The following is a 15,485-nucleotide window of genomic DNA, read 5'->3' on the forward strand; positions in this document are numbered from 1 at the left end:
ACGGTTCCAGAAACACTTGCGCCGAAAGATAAAAGCCTGCAGAGCCTGCCTGCATTCGATTCGACGACACTCGCCTGCACAAGTCACTCTGTTGACCGCTGTTTCGCCGCCTCTGTTTTCTGTTGAGTTGTTAGGGGGCGCAAGTTCCCTCCCATAAACTTATTTTCCTTGAAGACAACCGTGTCGTCTTTGACCACGTGACAATATTACCAACTTTTTTCCTACCTGCACAGGAAAAGAATTTAGTCTACAAAAGCCGTACATCTGAGGTTTAGTTTTTTTCTAAAGTGAAACCAACAAACCTTTGTGTTTTAATCACACGGCTTGTACGGTTGATAAAAAAAGTAACAGTGGCTTAGCTAGGCTATGCCAGGATATACGTAGCTTGTGCTAAGGCTCAGCTGGTTATTCTTAGGATTTTTGGTTGATTAGGATTAGCTGATTATCGTGCTTACTGTTGCTAAAACGCAATTAAATCTAATCCAGTCCAGCCCACTCCAGTCACTGCCCCTCGCGCATGCGCAGCACGCCTCTCCAGGAACCCTGCGAAACAGCGATCAAGTGGCTCCTTCGCACCATCAGACTTGGGTACTGCGCAACGGAGCCGCACAGCTGGGCACGCGCTGGCACCAGCGCGCCTTCCACGGCTATGACGTCACTCCTCTGGAATGCGCAGACCGGCGAATGTGCAGACCCAATTCTCTATCATCCGCACTCCATTTGGATGGGATTTCAATCCAATACAATCTAATTTTATCCAATCCAACTCCAATCCAATCAATGCTCCTCGCGCTTCCGCAGCACGGCCGTTCAAGGTACACGCGAAGCTGCTCAACCTTGGCCAGCTAGCTTACGCTACAAAAGGCGGTCAAAAAATTTGAAGTGTGCGAGGTAGAGAACTTGAGGCGGAGATTGTGCGCCCAGGAAGGGTGCGTGAAGCCGGGGAGCGTGAAGCCAAAATTTGAGCCAGGAAACGCAACCGGCAGTGCGAAAGGTGCCAAGAACAAGGATACGGGAAAAGGGTGACGCAACGCGCGACGGGAAATGATGTCGGTAATCGAGAGAACGACCATCGGAGTGTGCTGTTCTAGCGAATAGTCAAGCGAGTATTGGCTCGCCAGCAGAGTTTAACGGGTATTTCAACAGAAAATCACCTACACCGTCAGGTAATTGCATGCAGTTGGATCGACCAGTAGGGTGCTGTCCTGAGCTCTGGTCAAGTGGTGACGCTTGCGGCCGCTAAGTGCGACAAAAAATGGAACAGATCAAGAGCACGCGAAACAAAGCTTTTGCCTTAACTTTCCTAGAAAGTTGGAATCCGCCATATTTACAATTTGTAGCATAGAATACTAATAAAAATTCTTTATTGTTTATTGGATTTATCAAGCCGTTATGATTGCTTAGCAGTTTAACAAATTTGCTAACGCAGAAAAGAATGTAGTGGCAGTTTTTGCTTGTTCACTTTGAAATAGTTTTAATTACGCTGATATACAAAACTGTTTGCATTCTAATTATTCCAGTTTAGGTAGAAAGCTCATAAAAATACGGGGCTGGGCAACTTTCCGCTAGCTTTCGTCACTGCTCTTTTGTGCAGGAAATGCAAATATCTGCTAATTTTAGTGGCTTACCATGTTGTGTGCAATTGTGCATTGTTGTGTGCGCACAGGCTCGAAAATTTATTAACATTTTGTTTTTCGGGCGTCGCTGTGATTATGAGTCCCTACTCTCTGACACGTGATTTAATAAACCATCTTTACACTATCACTATATATTGGATACTTAAAACGTACCAGTAATCCAATTGGCCTACAGCTGCCCATCGAACATCCGTCGGAAGTTGGACGGGCATCGGACATCCGCAAAAATCCAGTGGACGTACTACAGACGTCCGAGGCATAGGATTTGCTCATCGTAGGAACGTCTGACAGACGTTTGAGCCGGACTTTTAGAAGTACGGCGGATGTTTAATGTCAGATATTTCCGGGCAGAAATGTAAAGGGGGCGTCCAGGGGATAACAAGATACGGAACTTAGTTGTCTTGAGGACGACCGGTTATAGTCTTGCATTTTTATAGTCATGAAGAACCTTCACCTGCTGTAAACCCTAGTGCTTTATCGATAACATGCCTTGAAGGACTGCTGGAGCTTTAAAGGGACACTGAAGTGATTTGTAAATATTGCGGTATTACTAATAAAAATTGTAGTGCGGAGTCCATAGGCCATATTTCGACCATTATGACCGCGTTTAAGAGAATTTATTTGTTTGAAAAATCAATTAAAAAATTCTGTCTCCCTGTCTACATTCCTCGCCCATTTTCTGTGTCCTTTTGGTGTGACGTCAGGAGGAGATTACTTGCCTTGAATGAGCTACTGCACGGCTCGCCGACTTTCCAGCAGAGTCAGTCGTCCCAGCGTTTCGTCCGCAGCCGCCCAGGAGGGTCGTCGCAATCCGTTCGCTCAGTTGAAAAGAAGCCACGAGACGTTTGCGAATGAAAGAATGTGCTTTTCTTTACTTTGTTTGTACATCTATCTAGCTCCAAGTCAAGGTCACTCCACACAAGCGCTGCACAACCGCACACGCGACGCTTCGCTGACTGGCCAAGGTCAGGATGTTTTAACTGGCTCAGGTTCGTGCTGGCCCAGGTCAAGATGTTTTAAAAAGTTAAAACAAATACAGTACCGTGAGGGGTAGAAACCTTTTTTTACAAGCTGCACACAAAAACGCTACCGATTAAAATGTAGATGCAAAGCAAGGATATTTATCTGTCATGGGGTGCCGATTGCTTCTTGTGCAAGCAGCCAGAAAGTATGGAACACGTTTTCTTGGATTGTTGGGATGCCGTCATTTTTGGGTGTCCTTCAACGAACTCTAACAAAGACCTTCCTCTAACATCCCAGGGCCTTCGGTACATATTTATCATGCCTGAGACTGTGCCGTATGACTTGTTTTTTCTCCTGGGGCTTCACGAAATCTGGAGGAGCCGCGTGGCTGTTAGGAATGCAAATGTGGATGCGCCTTCAGTGTGCTGTTATTTCGCGGAAAATATTTGAAAGTTACGCGAAGTGTTCATTAACCCTGTAATGCCCAGCCAATGAAAACAATAGATAAAAATTCTAATGCTTTGTTACATTGTAGTTTGCCAGTGACACAATAAAATCTGCGAAGAGAAAAGATTTTTCCCCCAGGGTTCCAAAATTACCTAGTGTATCAGAAACGCATAAAGAGTAAGCATATATATACCTACATAGATAATGTAGGTATATAATGTAGCGTATACCAATTTACATATAGGTATATGTATACCTACATATAAAATTACTATATAATGTATCATATACCCGGCAAAAAAGTGTGTCATACAACCACTGAATGTAGGTGCAAACGCACCGGGAGCGCTTACGAGCGAGGAATCCATCTTACAAACTGCATTTGGGACTCAATGGGGCGAGTTATCGAGCTACAGATTCTTGACAAACGCTCTTGACAAGACCCCCCCCCCCGGTGGGTCTTCCAGTGGGTCAAAAACAACAGCATCCGGAGATGCGCCGAGCCAGGGGCACTGGGAGTCGACAAACAGCCCTGCACTCCGAAGGTAAACGATCGGGCCTCTTTTGTTCAAAACAGCCTCGTAGTGTTACAGTGCCTTCCCCTCGTTGGTGATGCCATGCCTAACAAAAGGGCTGAGAAATTATTTATTCCTTTTAGAAGTGAAATGGAGGGTTTTTACTAATGACAGTCAGTTTATAAAGCCCAATGGCAAAATAATTCATGTATATTAGACTGCCTCATGTGCATCAATAATATCCTTGAAGCCTGTTATCTGATGCTGCTTCAGACCTGCTGTCTGAGATATCACTTTCCTACAGCAAACAGTTAACTTAAGAGAAGGTCCCCCATCTACTTCATACTGAAAATGCACGTTTATTGTCTGTAACAGGTTATACTAAAGAAAAAAACGTGAATTTGGAATAAATGGGTCATGAAAGCAAATCACAAGTTTGGTTAATTAGATATAATGCTTTGTTCTAACGACACATTTTTGTCGAAAACATTGAACTAGTAATGGAGATATCCAAAAAACCTTGTGGAGCAGTGGCGACTCCCTAACTACCTTCCTGAAACTTTTTTATCACGTCACACAATCTTGTGGGGCTACTTTGGGTCTTGTGCTCAGCCTTACGGGGCTGGTTTGGTAAGAGGAACGAGCTCTTTTGGAAATGGCCTCATGTTGGCAATAGAGTATTACTTTTTTATTCACTAGCTGCCTGAGACGGAACCTGGCCTGTTTTCATATCCCCCACTCCTAGAGACCCCACTACAACCTGTTACATCTCTCTCCCAAGTGTCGTGAGAACCAATAGTATTGGAAAAACGAACCGATCGTTTTACTCGTTGCCTTGTCTGATTTTTGTAGCCTGTGGTATTCATTCTGTCCAGTAAATCTTTCGAATACTGTTTGCATGATTTTTCAAAAATATGACACTCTCACCTAAGAGCAGGGACGTGAGACAAATCCTTCGACGATGTGAGCCGACCAATTGCCCCGTCTTTCTACTGTCAGACAGTAATACCTTGCCTTACGCCAGGTACTGCTGTCTCGCTGCCTTAGGGTGGCTCTCTCCAAAGCTTGTGCTTGACAAGGTGTCGGTGTTATTTTTTGAAACAAGCTTAATATCACATAAGGTTAAAAGAGCACACTACCAGAAAAAATACCTCCAGCATGTCTTAGCCCTTGGGCTTCTGTTCAAGTTACGAGTTTCTGGTTCATAGATTTTTTACCTTGGTTATTGCCAAAGCACAACAGATTTTTTCGCAGACTGGAAGAGCTTACACAAACAAATTCCCAACACTACAGCGCTAACGAACGAAAAAAGGGAAGATTAGGAAGGTGGTGACCAACAAGAAGTACAGTGCTTAAATTGTATTCCTGTGCATAGCTGAACTTGAACTGAGTATGCCCCTCACTTTCGTCCGACAATATATGTTGCACCTTTCAGCAAAATGTTCCACACGAAGCCCCACACGGCAATGTAGGTGAAGCATCGGGCTATGCTCATAATCAATGGTTTGGATATAAGTACCTTATAAAACAATGTATGGGTCCAGTGCGAGTATAGATTCACCCTTCAATTTGAGAGAAAAAAACAGGTCAAAGACGGCTATATATGACTAGGGTAGATAAGACCTGTCTGCAAATTTTTCTGGCAAAAGCATCCACGTATATTATTGTTTTCACCGTAGAAACATGAATGCGGTCGTGGCAGCCTGTTGACATGCAAGAGCAATCAATAATAAGTATGTTCAAGGGGTGGCATGCCATCCAGCGAAAAACAGCGAACCTTTAGAATGTCTTCTTGTGTACCAAGTCCAGACGGTATTGCCCAGCTGTTGCTGCCGTAGAATGGCCTCAGACCATCAGCAGACTCCCCCGGCTTGAACTGGACAGGCACCTCCAACTCCGCCCACAGCAGCGCATCGAAGCCGAAGGGGACAAGTGGTTGCTGGTATGACAAGGGAGAGCCAACCAGAACATCACCGCATTTCGCGGTGTAGACTCCCGCACGATTTACAGCTGCCAGCATCTTCACTAAAGCTGTCTCCGCCTAAGGCTCGCAGGCCGTCCGCAAGTTTGTAACTGCCTACTGTTTCTGCTCCGCACTTCGCTCTGATGCCATACTTGAGTCCAAACGGTACAACAAAGTCATGTACTGGCCGCCTTCACCGTCTCTCCAACAGTCCAAATCTTGCACACTGCACCCTGTGATGGCTTCGCCCCTTGGCTTTCTCCAGTGCTGCGGCATATCTGTACAAGAAAGGTGTTCTGGGGCCTCGGAGTATCCCTTCTGTTGAAGAAGGATGAATACATTGAAAGCAGCTTGAAGGTGGCTGCAAAATACCTTGCCAGCAGGGCATTCACATAAACCATCACCCACCTGGCCGACTTCATTCACGGGGGCATTCACAACGTATGGAGGCTTTGTTTTTTTCTGGCTGCGGTAGCACCGAGCTTCGAGCAGGAACTTGCCATTTCTGCAAAGAATTATTGGCAACAAAAGAAGAAAATTATACACACTGCTGGGGGTGGCGACTGTGGCAGGCAACGGGCAATCGCCACAACTTGCTTTTTGTTGGCCAGAAACAGCCCACAAGCGAGCGGAAGAGACGAGTGACGACAAAAGGCATTGCCAGCAGTGTAATAATTTTTTCGCTTGTTGCTGTCAGCCACACAGCTTGTTGTTCCCTTTAAGTTAGATTTTTTGTGACGCTTGTCCCTTAAAGCGTACATTTGTGTTAGGCTGTTATGGTAGCATACAAGAGTCACCCAACAAGGTTTGGGTTACCTGGTGCAAGGTGTCGGTCCATCCCTCTTTGCACTGCAGAAGGGAGTGCCCTACATTTAACTGCTGAACAAATTCTAGTACCATAACACGCATTATGCACCTATAAAATATTCTAGGAAAACATTACACACCTCCCCTCGCGGGAACCCTGGTGTTATGCGACGCTGAAGGGGGTTCCATTGTGCGTTTTCGTTGGGTCGATTTCTCGAATTGCGTGAGCAATCGTCGGGCAATGCGAGAGAGAGATAGCGAGTGTAGCGCGAACGACCGTCGACTGAGAGACCGGCCGGAGCGCGGCACTTCGCTTAATGCGCAGCGCGCCCGAAGGAGAGGAGACCGCGGAGAGAGAGGGCGCTGCACATGCGCACAGCGCGCTTGCGCCGCGCGCAGCGCCGCCCAACGGCGGAGTGAGATAGCGCGCCGCACTGCGCGCGCCACAGATGTTGGGGGAGAGGGGGCGCTATCACGGCGAGAGAAGGAGGGGCGCAGCGGTGCGGACAATAAAACGGACGCACGCGGGAAGGACAGGGCCGCCGACAAGAGATGCTTTCAGCGTCGCATCTTAAAATATTCAAAGTAAATAGATACACAGGCAATTCAGCGGCAGGTGGAGTCTACTACTTCTTGTGACAGTAGGCAGTAACACGTAAAAGCACGGGCTTAGGTCACTGTAGTATCGCCCCTCCCAATCGCGGCACGCAGCGGATTGATTGCACCATGAGCCGTGATGATCAGCACCAAATCACGATTCTCCGGTGGCGGAACTGCATTTGCCAAACAGTGCTCATATGAGAGAATAAACGCGAAAAACACGACACGTAGAAATGAACACACACGACGGCGCGCTACTAGCAACTGGCGCAAGTAGATTCTAGTTGTAAGTAGCCCGTAGCGCGCTAATAGCGCCCCACTAGTTGCTATAAGCTCGCCGTCCGGTGTGTTCCTTTCTACGTGTCGTCTTCTTCGCGCTTATACCCGGAATGTATCACCAACTCGCCCAACTTTCAACTGTGTTTAAGCTCATTTGTTATCTCCTAAACAACGGCGGTTGCCGAAGTGCTACGCCAACGCGAACAGAGCAACTGGCTGTCGTCGCTAACTTTTTTCTCACATGTCGAGCACACTGTAGCATCAAGCTAAGGCTGCGATCCGTAATGAAACGGGGACAAGGCAGCGGAACCGAAATGTTTTCACAATGCACGTACGCGCAAGTGAATAAGAGCCATAGTTCGACGGCGCGTACACAACACATTGCTTGTCTTGACGCTTGTAATCAGGCCCGAAACGCTACTCACATTTCATTGTCGTAGTTGGCACATACTGTCGACGTCACAACATAGCTTTCTGCGACCAACTTGTAGCTGCGCCAGCGCTCTTCTGTGTGCCCGAGACCGACACCTAGCGGGTCAGGTCGGTAGGTGACAGGCGCGGGAGGTGATTCAAATCGCTCGTCCATCCCGTCGTGGGGACGCTCATGATGAGGCACAAGATTTCCGATTGATAGAAAATAACGTTACAATGCGAGGATTAATATGCTTGACGTTCGCTGACAGAGAGCTACCGCAAAGGCTGCGAACAGGCTGCCCGCAACATGGCGATTTCTATCCCAGAAACCATTGCAAACCGAAACTGACGAAAAGCCCGCCGCCAGAGGGAGCAGTTATGAAAGGGGTCTATTCCTAAAGTCTTTCACTCAAAACAAGCTGCTAATTACCAAATACCACCATTTGCCTATAAGTATTATATGCATTTATTACCCCACAACGGGAGCGTAAACATGACCGCTCTATTAACAATACCAGTTGCTTAGTTAATTGATTCATGACCGCACGAACAAAAGCAAGATGCTTGGCATAAGAGGATAAAGGAACACGCGTTGTGACGAATACATATATTTTCGATTCATCACTTTCTTTGTCCTTGTTTGCTTAGCGCATTTCATTTAATTAGCTATCAGCCTGTTAGATTCCCCGCAGAAAGCTTGTACAAAATCTGCGTTGCCTGCCAACCTAATGATTAGTCTGACCGGGAGCCGCGTCTCTAAGCGAACTAACAATTAGCGCGGAAGGCTGGTTGCTTTATCTAAAAGTTTGCAGCTCTTTGGTTTACGAACTGCCGACAGGTGGCTTCGTCCATTTCTCAACTTTATATTATAAATATAGGACCAACTGCTACGTTTTACCACTTCGTTTTTGTCTTTCTATGCTGTGCGGTATGACATCTTCTGTCGCACGGGTCTCAGCTTCTTTCTTGTGTATTACCAAGGGCGCTTTCTCTCGGAAAACCCGCGGTGGCTTTACGAACGCTGGTTTGAAAATGCATTCCCTCAAACATCGTCATTTTACGCCGAGAAAATAAACAACAAACAACCTTAACCATTCATGCCGAGACCAGCAGGGCAGTTAATTGATGGTATGTTGTTTAGTTCTGATTGCCAAGAGATCGCACTCCCATGCAAATCCTGCGTATTCTGGCTATAATAACGACAAGACTAACAAAATGAAGGAAACTAAACTTGCCGGTAGCATACAACAAGCCAGAGTTTATAAAAATGCTGCCCAACAATTTTGTGGTCACACTTAAGAACCATGCAAAAGGCATAGAAATACGGAAATAAGTCCCCCTACAATACTAAACAAGAAAGAGTGGCTACTGGAGCAAGGCAACACAAAAAACGTTCTAATAAACAATATCCGGTAAAATTGGCTGTCCTCCCGCATGTGGGAACTGGCGTAAAGCAAAGTCTTTCTTGCTGCTTGTGCCGTGTTATTATCAGTGTTCCCTACTCCGACACTAGTTTCCACGTAGCACGAATAAAATAGTAGTAACGTTCTATCTATCTGGTTTGAGACAAAGATGCCTGCGGACATTTTGTTCCGCAAGTCTCTTCTGGGCGTAGTTATTGCGATGCTCCTCGTCGTTCATTGCCGCCACGCACTGCTTCGTAAAATAAGGTTTCTGAGCCATCATACATAGCATAAGCTACATACACGCGGCACGTATACGTACCGCGTATGACACATTCGCGTCATACGCGGTACATTTCATGCATTGCCACCCTGCTCCTACAAAGCCAGCTCTAAGCGCACGTATACCAGAAACTGGCCAAGGCACCCCTTGTTCTCCACCTACCGGGAACCACCATGGCCATGACAGCAGCCGATATTTGCGGTGACCAGCGCACCAACTGGTGATTTTGTGAGCAACCCAAGATTCCCCTGCTGTAACGAAGGGCGAGACGTATACGCCTCGAGATTCGCGATCGCTGCGCCGCCTGCCGCCGCTTCTCCGCGACGTTTGCGGGAATAGCGCTGCGTGGCTGATAGGTGGTCATGCAGTGTTTTGGTTCTGTTTCGCTTCTCTTTGCCTTTCCGCGCACTAAACAACTTGTTATGGTGACGTCTGTAAGCTAACTGCACGTTTAGGGCACTTAAAAAAACAGCTACGTCTTGGTAGAGCGCTCTAACGCAAACAAGGGCTACCCGAGGAGGCGGTTCTGCGCTCTTCTTGGCCGCTCTTGCCGGCGTCACCGACTGCAGCAGCATATCACCGCTGTCACCTTCGAACACGTCAGCATAAGTGAATTCTATTTATTGTCGCTCCGTTTAGACCTGATATTGGCACTGTAAGAGGTTGGTTCGTTTTGCAGCGCAGACAACAAATGCGGCTTTGCTTCGGATATGTACGTCGTAGAAAAATATGTTTCGGAGATGTGATAACCCAATAGCTGACAAAAACTTGTGCCTTTTATGGGAATATAAGCCACGCGAAAATGTTAAGTACACTCTAAGGCTGTGCATTGTCAGATATGTGCCCACAGAAGGACTCTGCTTATAGTAAGAACGAAGGTATATGTTAATGAAACCACGGGAAAATGAATGGTCTGCAAGTCAGGAATAAATAGAATAATCGTACGGGAATGAAAAAAAAACCGAGTGCAGCTTCTGAAATGCTAAAGACGTTTTGTTTGAGCAAGGTAGTATTCACCAGACCAACTAGATGCGAAATGCACTGATATTTCACTAGACAAGAGGGGGGGGGGGGGGAGCGGGAGGAGCAGGACGCTCAACTATGGTTGTTTCCAAATGCGGAGCAAAATCAGCGAATGAAGGTTTTAGTAATCACACACACAAGCTGCGTGTTTACCTTTCGTTTGTTTTTCGCCTTCAACGAACGGCGGATCACTCGGCGGACGCATTTTTTGAGGAATACAGGTTAGGCAGTTCACAAGCGATACGAGGTGTCGTTGGAAGAGTTGACTGATTGATTGCAGGGTTTAACGCGCCGACGCAACGGAGACGATGAGGTACACCGTAGTGGAGGGCTCCGGATTAATTTTGACCACCTGGATATCCTTAACGAGCGCCGAAATCTTGTACACACGGGCTCGTTGGAAGGGTGTCGTATCTGATAAGGGCCTCTGATTTCGGTTTATGCTAGATTCTGCAGTCTCCCTGTGTCATATGGCGATGTTTCGAATAAGAGCTTTGTCACGGACGCGGATTACTCTATAAGCCCATCTGCGCGCTTCTCGTGGATGATAAATGTAACAGATGAACCTTTGCGAGCGCTCACCTCGGAACAAGACGACCCAACATTAAATTTGTCGTCGTGTGCGGACTCCGGAGTGTAATTTTGCATTATCCATCGTTCTTCTTTGGTACATTGATTGTAAAATTTATGCCGCATTGGCTTGTTCATGGTACTGATCAATATCTGATATGTGATATTGTCAGGCGTAACTTGCGTGCTGTCAGGTATGAGTGCTCCGCTGGATTTTGTAAGTGCACAAAGTCGATTTACATCATAGTGTGTATAGCCGCAACATGAACATCGGAGGAAACACTGCCACTAAATTTCAGGGCAGCGGAATTGCAGTCAGCTGCATGCAAATGCCGGCTTCGGGACGCCGGCCTGTGACACACGCCCGGCGCTCATATAGATCTCACTAAGATCGCGTCATAAACGTTTATACTTTCGTGAACACACCACGCTTGCAAACACAGTGCCTGCTTCATGATATTCGCTATTTCGAACGTGGACAAACGGTAAATCGCTGTTTTGAACGAGCCCCAAAAGCAACGGCGACAGGGGGGAGCGGGCCGGGGACTCCCGCGCTTGCTTTTGAAACGGGCCGCTAGGGGGATTTCAGAGGCGCCCCTACAGGCCGCGCTCAAGGCGTATAGCCGCCGGGCTGCGTATTAATATGGTCCCTAGAAATATGTGCTAGTCTGCCGTCCGCCGGCCGCGAAGGGGGCTCCTCCGTGATGCATGCAGCGGCGGCGCTGCACGCAATCGGAGCGCGGTCGGCCAGTGTCGGCCTGGGGAGCAGTGCAGCGGATGGCGCTTCGCCTATGGCTTCGCTGTGCTGCATTCGTAGGTATGGGCGCTTTCAGCCGGTTTTAAGGGCGCATTTTCGTCCTCTACAAAACAGATTAGCCAAATAAATTGGTTCCTACGAATACGAAGAGTTTGTTACCGAAGCATATGAATTGATGCCAGTACGTTTTTTTGCGAATTAAGAACGATCGAGCCGCCAAACCATGGAATCGTGTCACTGCGCTCTATACTCGATATCCTCTTCCAGGGAAAAGGTTTCTACACATTCTGGGGGGCTTTGGAAACACTTTCAGCACGGAACCTTTTGCTAGCTGGGGCACATCACGTGGTATTTCGTCTAAGTTACCTAACAAAGAAGCGTTTTTGTGTATACCCCCGCCGTACACTGCCTGGGATATATAATTGATTGACGTAGGGTTTAACGCGCCGACGCAACGCAGGCGATGAGGCGCGCCGTAGTGGAGGGCTTCGGATTAATTTTTACCACCTGGAGATCTTTAATGTGCGCCGAAATCACGTACACACGGGTGTTTTTGCTTGTCGCCTCCATCAGAAAAGCGGCCGCCACGGCCCGGAATCGAACCCGCAACCTCGTGGATATATAACGCGTGAAAATATTTGTGTTGTGTGTAGGCGCCTCGTAATTTTTTTTTTTTTTGATGCGCTTTGGAACCATCCTCACTCCTCTTTGCTTGGGAGTCAAATACAGTATTCCCTCATTATAACGAGATTTCTTTATTCGAAATATCGCTTTATTCGAAATTTCTTCCTGTCCCAACCCAAACGCATGCTTTTTAGGCCACATTACTCGAAGCGCTCGAAGAGCCTGACCCGCTTAGAGCGAAGTGTCGAGCGGAGGCGTCACCCATTGGCGGCGACCCATCGGCAAGTCAGGCGGTAAACATGGCCGGTCAACGCCAGCTGGTCTTTCCCCGGGCGATTTTCTGGAGTCAGTTCATGCTCGATTAGCGTCAACCGACTTTAGACAAACGGTCCAACTGCGTGGTACGGTGCTTAAATTTTGTTCCTAGACATTGGTCAATGGCGTGGGCGCGACGGTGTGCGAACACCGACACTCGAACAGTATAATTAGCTGTGCCATTGACGAGGGAACGCCGAAAAGCCCTTGTTTTGCAAACTTCACGGCTGCACACCTCGAGGAAAATTTGCCCAGTGATCACGCTAAGCCCCTAGTGCGAAAACCATCAGTTTTCATGATTGCACTGTGTACCCAGAGTGAGCGGGTAATCGTTTTTTGAGCGCAACAAGCACAACCCTAGACTCTAGCCACGGCATTTTCGGCGGTTTCCAGCGCGAAATTCGCGTATCATTCCGTGGCGCCCGCACGCCTCCCTATAAATTGGTCACAGCCACTGCCACTTTTATGGGCGACGACCACGGCCTCATGCATTGCTGGTCAAATCGGAGATGGGGTTGCTCGGCCCGACAAAAACTTGAAACAGCCAAAACTCACTTCCCTTTTTGCACCAAAATAAAGTTGTTCTTCTCTGAATACATTGTGTTTTGGTTCCTTGCAGTTGTGGTGCAATTAAAGCTCAATTGCTTAAGCTCTTCTTGAGCGGTTGCTTATATCGAAATACCGCTTATAACAAAATTTTCCGCCATCCTGATGACTTCGTTATAATGAGGGATTACTCTATACGCTTTGAAGCTTGAACGGAATCTGACCAATTCGCATCGTTCAATAATTAGGCCCCATCGCACGTCGAACGCTGCCTCCTCAGTTGGGAATATCTGTTAAATGTAAATGCCGAATAAAAGTAATAGGAATGTACGCCCGCATATGATGTTTTTGGCACTTTCAATCAAGAGACAGAAACTGTGGTACTAGCTTCTATTTTGCGCGCCTGTAATTTTTGTGAATTCCACGATTTGGAATATTCGCTAACTTGAAGAGTGCGGGAAACTTTTTCACTCGAATCAGGCTTGCAGACAGTAACTGCGCTTGCATTCTTCATTACACAGGGCTTTCTTTTTTTCTTTTTTTGATCGCCCGCATACTCGGAGTGAATCGCGAGACGCACGCAGGGAAAGCAACAAGGGAGAACATCTGTGTTATGGCCAATCATTTTACTTGCGGCTGTTTGAAGTTAAAAAGATCAGCTCTTAAGGCTTATTTATTTCAATGACCATATGCCTTGCTTTAACATCCCCCCTCCCTAGGGGAAGTAGGAGGGCTCGGTCAGAAGTATTTAGGAACGGGTTTTTTGGTAAAGCATTTCACTACATCTTTTTTTATCGAGTAAGCCAGGACGGGTACATGCAAACCACCTTCAATACATGACGTTCGGGGATAACCACGTAGTTTTCACAATTTGCACAAACACTGCGTGTGGCGCCGCCGGGCTCTCCTGGAACGAATCTCACTGTCTCAACAATGCGCGAAATAATGGTACCAGCGGTGGTAGCGAAACGGCTACTCTCGTTTCTGCGGTTTCATCCTTCGGTCTCACTCGCGAAGGTAAGCGTCCGCAAATAGCCTAGGCTTTGTAGCCCGATTCGCGAAAAATTCGGGCCGCCGTAATTAAAAGGACCTATACTAGCTCTATCGCAGCTTCAATTGTGAACTGATGTACCCCGAGCCGCTGGATTTCACCGCTCTAACTGGCCGTAAAACCCCCATGCGCGCCCGCTATCAGCGGCAGTAGCGCGCAGCACAGGCCGGCCGGCGGCCGCTCTCGCTCCCGCCGCTCGGGCACTCCGATTGCTGGCAGCGCCCTCTGCGCAGCGCTGTGCGTGCATCAGCGGCGCGGACACGCCTCCCCATAGAGAAGGCGCGCGGACGGCAGACTAGCTCATATTCTAGGGACCATAGTATTATATCGCGTAGGGGCCCCCGCCTGCCTGGCGCACGTTTGACAGCGGAAACCTACTTCAAGCACATAGAAAGCGTCTTTGGTAAACAAATCAGAAAAATCAGCGTACAACACGCATAGCAACTCAAATTGAAGAAAAAACAATAATAAAAACAATCATGCAAACAAAAGCAAAGAAGGTAGCCTTCACTCGGCTAGCTACAGGACAGTTGAAACCAACCTAAAAGGTACACACCCCTCAACATAAAAAAACTCCGAACCGAGACCCATCAAATCACAGATAAAACCTAACGAGTGTCCAAAAATATTAAAAAAAGCAGCATAAACCGGTATAAAAACGACCAAACCTCTGACCACTGAAACGTGGAATACCAGGGGCCGAACCACCCAAACGAAACAAAACTACCGAAAATTGCAGTTGTTTAGGAAAACTTATAATATATAGATAACAGGCGTGATGAAAAGAAATTTGTTTTGAGTAAGACGAACGGCCCAAAACGTTTGCCGGAAGATTACGAGACTCCCTATTGCAAAATTTGTGCTCACGGCGAACTTCATTCTTCTGGGTGACGGGGCATACCTGCTGCGTCCCACGAAGTGATCTCCACATTAAACTTTTTAACACCCTTAAAGGTGCTAAAAGGGTGCATTCAACATTTTGCACCCTTTTTGCACCTTTTAAGGACTAAAACATTGCTCCGGCACCCAATCATGAGGGTGCCACATATTAAGGGGTCTAAATCTTAACATTTTTACACCCTTTAAGGTGCAAGGAGGGTGTACTGAACATTTTGCACCCTTTTTGCACCTTTCAAGCACCCAAATATTGCTCGGGCACACCACCTCGAGGGTGCCAAAATTCAGGGGTGTAATCAACAGTTTCATAGGGTGCTACGACCGTTAAAGGGGTGCTAAAAAGTATTTCTTCTCGATTGGGGTGTTACCACGGCACCTTATCGTTAGGGTG

The 15,485-nt window shown here is 47.3% G+C and overlaps 1 pseudogene; it reads right to left on the reverse strand.

Moving 5' to 3' along the window:
• Positions 1-501: 501 nt before the first annotated feature.
• On the reverse strand, positions 502-7,817 carry LOC144165845 (uncharacterized; annotated as a pseudogene).
• Between the last annotated feature and the right edge of the window lie 7,668 nt (positions 7,818-15,485).

Source organism: Haemaphysalis longicornis, unplaced genomic scaffold (genome assembly GCF_048455015.1).
Source record: "Haemaphysalis longicornis isolate Haplotype H1 unplaced genomic scaffold, Haemaphysalis longicornis Haplotype H1 scaffold_15, whole genome shotgun sequence".
In the NCBI taxonomy this organism is placed as follows: Eukaryota; Metazoa; Arthropoda; class Arachnida; order Ixodida; family Ixodidae; genus Haemaphysalis; species Haemaphysalis longicornis.